At 40.0% G+C, this 4,309-nt stretch overlaps 1 pseudogene; it reads left to right on the top strand.

Moving 5' to 3' along the window:
* The first annotated feature begins 1,564 nt into the window (after nucleotides 1-1,564).
* Nucleotides 1,565-3,722, top strand: LOC141590557 (heat shock cognate 70 kDa protein 2-like; annotated as a pseudogene).
* The last annotated feature ends 587 nt before the right edge of the window (nucleotides 3,723-4,309 follow it).

Genomic DNA, 4,309 nt, shown 5'->3' with positions numbered 1-4,309 from the left:
TTTTAAAGATTTTTGCAAATAAAACACGATTTTTAGCTTTAAAAATAATTTGCAAAGATGGAAGAATTATTTCAGAAAAGTCTTGAGGATTTATGAAGGAGGGACACGGTTTATATAGAGGAGGTGAGTGAAGGGGTTGCTAGGGTTTTGAAGGGTCAAAGACCTCACATGTGAAGGACATTTGCAACCACCCAAAACTTGCACCAAAGAGGGCTCTTTTGCAAAGGCAAGAATAGGGAAAGATAGTTTGAAAGATATCCTTAAATGCTCATGCAAATTCAGAAAACAAAGAGAGAAAAGACAAGTCACATGATGACAAGTTAACACTAAAATGGCAAAAAGCATTCTTTGTTTTCTTAAAGAGCCAAAGGGTTGAATTTGCATAAAGAGGAAACATTTTGAAAATAATAATTCAAACCACTCTTTATTGAAGACCACCTCCTTAATAAAAGTCTGATTTTTATCTTTGAAAAATATGAGTCACGTGAAAGCATTAGAAAGATAAAAAGAGAGCTTCAAGTTTTTTACGAGTTGTGGCATAATCCAAACAGCTGTTTACTAATGAAAGCAACAGTCGTCTGGACTGTTTCTATTACTCTGATATACTCTACTTTCTCACTTGTACATTAGATGACACTTGACTAAATACAATGGGATGATTAACAACTTCAACACTTCTTAATCCAAGCTTGATTATATCATTAATCCTGAAAAGGTAAACTAAGATAACACAAATCAAATGGGCATGTTATCATCAACATAAGGAACCCCAACAGTTCCTAAATTTACTGCTGTTCATTCCTAAAACAATGCTATAATTAAGTAGTAAAAATGCTTAGCTTTTCGCTCAATGATTTTTTTGACGAGAGTTCCTAAATTTGTCAGAAATCACAACAGAAAATTACTGCTGTTTAACATGATGGATTTATCGCGATGGTTACTTCTACCATGGCCCGAGTTTTGCGGCCTGAGTGCCTGACTTACCTCGGTCCTGCCAAAAAAATATGGTCTAGCCCCTCAGGAGCTGGCTCGGCATCCACGCGCCAGTTCAGGACCAGGCCTAAGCAAACTCGTCCCAGCATGCCTACTACACATGCCAGTTTAAGGTCATGTGGGCTCGGTCGGATTCTAGACCAGGTCTACTACTGAGACCAGGTCCACTAATCACGGCTTACCGTTCTTGAACTTATGGATTTAGACCAAGTCTTCTGGGAATTCTTAGCTTTTCGATCTAAATTAACATTATTGGGATTTTTTTTATACCGTTCGGTTCTAACTTTGAGCCGAGTATGACCATTGAGCCGAGTATAACATTTAGATCAACTTTTTTTTTTTTATCATGGCGGCATTTACACGGCTTAAACTGAAGACCTTTCATTAAGCTAAAACAAACTTTTACGAGTTGATCTAAGTGTAACATTTAAATGACATAGATTACTTCAATTCAACGTCTTAGAACCAGTCTTTGACAGTTTGACCTCCTTTCACTTACATAAACCCCAAATCCTCTCCATATTATGTTCTCTCTTGGCGTTGACATTGTGCATTTCTTAAGAGTGCACCAATGGCCGGTGGAGGAGAGTGTCCGATGATTGGAATTGATCTTGGTACAACGTACTGTTGTGTTGCAGTATGGCAGCATGATCGTGTCAAGATAATTGCGAATGAGCAGGGTAGTACAACGACGCCGTCTTACGTTGCTTTTACTGATACTGACAGGTTTATCGGAGATGTTGCTATGTGCCATGTTGCCAGGAACCCTATCAACACCGTCTTCGGTATGCCTTTTTATATGATCTTGAATAATGAGTTCAGGATTTCGTCCTGTTACTCTCTGTTTTCATGTTGTAATGAACCTTGGTGTTCATTTAAAACTATTTCTTCCAAATGAATCGACATCATCAACTTTCTTTTTACAAAGGACGAGGGTTAGCCACTACTTCAAGTAGCGACTTTACCCCTTTGAATTGTTTCCTGAATTACCGTTTACCCACAAGTAAAAGTTGGAAATCGCTACATTTGTCTACTTCCCAATGTGTATTCTCGTCGTGTGACGATTTTCCTCACCTGCTGCTGATTTCGTCCTTGTGACAGATGCAAAGAGGTTGATCGGTAGGAGATTCAGCGACGCATAAGTTAAAGATGACATGAAGCACTGGCCATTCAAGGTCATTGAAGGCCCTGGTGACAAGCCCAAGATTGTCGTCAAGTACAAAGGCAAGGACAAGCAATTTTCTGCTGAAGAGATCTCCTCCATGGTCCTCACAAAGATGAAGGAGATTGCTGAGGCTTATCTCGGGTCAACTGTAAAGAATGCTGTTGTCAGTGTCCCTGCCTATTTCAATGACTCTCAGCGTCAGGCCACCAAAGACGCTGGAGTTATTTCCGGCTTGGATGTTATCCGTATAATTAATGAGCCTAGTGCTGCTGCCATTGCTTATGGTCTTGACAAGATCGTAACGAGAACTGATGAGAAAATTGTGTTGATTTTCGATCTTGGTGGTGGGACATTTGATGTCTCATTGCTTAGGATTGAGGACGGTATTTTTGAGGTTAAAGCTACTGCTGGAGACACTCACCTCGGTGGTGTGGACTTCGACAACAGAATGGTTAATCATTTTGTGAAGGAATTTAAGACGAATAACAAGAAAGACATTAGTGGAAACCCTAAGGCTTTAACAAGATTGAGGACAGCCTGTGAGAGGGCAAAGAGAACTCTCTCATCCACTGCTCTGACAAACATCGAGATTGATTCTCTCTCTGACGGTATTGATTTCTACACTACCATCACCCGTGCCCGTTTTGAGGAATTGAACATGGATTTGTTCAAGAAGTGTTTGGAGCCTGTTAAGAAGTGTCTGAGAGACTCAAAAATGGACAAGAGCGCTGTCCACGATGTTGTTCTTGTTGGCGGGTCTACTAGAATTCCCAAAGTTCAGCAGCTCTTGCAAGACTTCTTCAATGGCAAAGAGCTTTGCAAGAGCATCAATCCCGATGAGGCTGTTGCTTATGGAGCAGCTGTCCAAGCTGCCATTTTGAGTGGCGAGCGCAACCAGAAGGTCCAATACGCAATTCTCTTTGATGTCGCCCCTCTATCCCTTGGATTGGAGACAGCTGGAGGTGTAATGACGACAGTGATATCTAGAAACACGATAATTCCAGTTAAGAGGGAACAAGTGTTCAGCACTTGCTCCGACAATCAGCCTGGTGTTTTAGTCCAGGTGTACGAGGGAGAGAGAACCCGTACCCGTGATAACAACTTGCTGGGCAAATTTGAGCTCTCGGGCATTCCTCCTGCTCTCAAAGGTGTTCCTCAGATCACAGTCTGTTTTGATATCGATGTAAATGGCATCCTCAATGTTTCAGCCGAGGACAAGAGCACCAGGCAAAAGAATAAGATCACTGTCACGACCGACAAGGGTGGACTCTCTAAGGAAGACATCAAGAAGATGGCTCAAGAGGCTCAGAAGTACACGTCCAGGGATGAAGGTGACAAGAAGGTGGTCAGGGCCAAGAATGCACTGGAGAACTACACTTACAAAATAAGGAACACAGTGACGGATGAGAAGAAAAAGATCGATGATGCCATTGAGCAGACCATTTTATGGCTCGATGATAACCAGCTTGCTAAGGCTGATGAGTTTGATGACAAGATGAAGGAGCTCGAGAACTTTTGCAAGCGGAATTTTGCAAACATGTATCGCGAGGTTTTCCTGGATTGATATAGTTAACTAGTACTGTAAATAATCATTTCTTTACAAATCTTGGCTTTATGCTTAGGTGTTTGCGTTAACTAAATAAGTTCATCTGTAAAGATTTCTGAAATGCCAATTCAATAACTACAAGGAGGATGTGTGTACTGTTTAGTAGGGGTGAAAAAAACTAACCGAAAATTTGCGCATTTTTTACGTTTTGTTAATCTAATCGATTTAAGCCGAAGATGTCGTCTTAGTGTAGTGGTTAAGACGGAGGTATCCTGGACAATAGGTCTCAGGTTCGATTCCCCCTCCCGTCTATTGTAATCCACACTAAACTAAAAGAATAAGAAATCTCTAATATTTTCTCGCCTAAATGAATATTCTATATTTGGGCTTCATTATATCTTATCTACATCTGGGCCAATACTGATTAAATACATACAATAACTAACCTACTACTACAAGATAAGAGCATTCATATGTTGTTTTTACTTCTAAAACGAAAGAATTGCGAATAATTTTTTTTTTACACTTTAATCTAATACTATCTATTTCTACTCTATACAGTGAACATTTAAATTTTGGCTATTTTTTTTAATTTTTTTTGATTT

This window comes from Silene latifolia, chromosome 7 (assembly GCF_048544455.1).
Source record: "Silene latifolia isolate original U9 population chromosome 7, ASM4854445v1, whole genome shotgun sequence".
Taxonomy (NCBI): Eukaryota; Viridiplantae; Streptophyta; class Magnoliopsida; order Caryophyllales; family Caryophyllaceae; genus Silene; species Silene latifolia.
The sequence above is the reverse complement of the archived record's forward strand: the minus strand, read 5'-3'. Positions and strand labels throughout refer to the sequence as shown.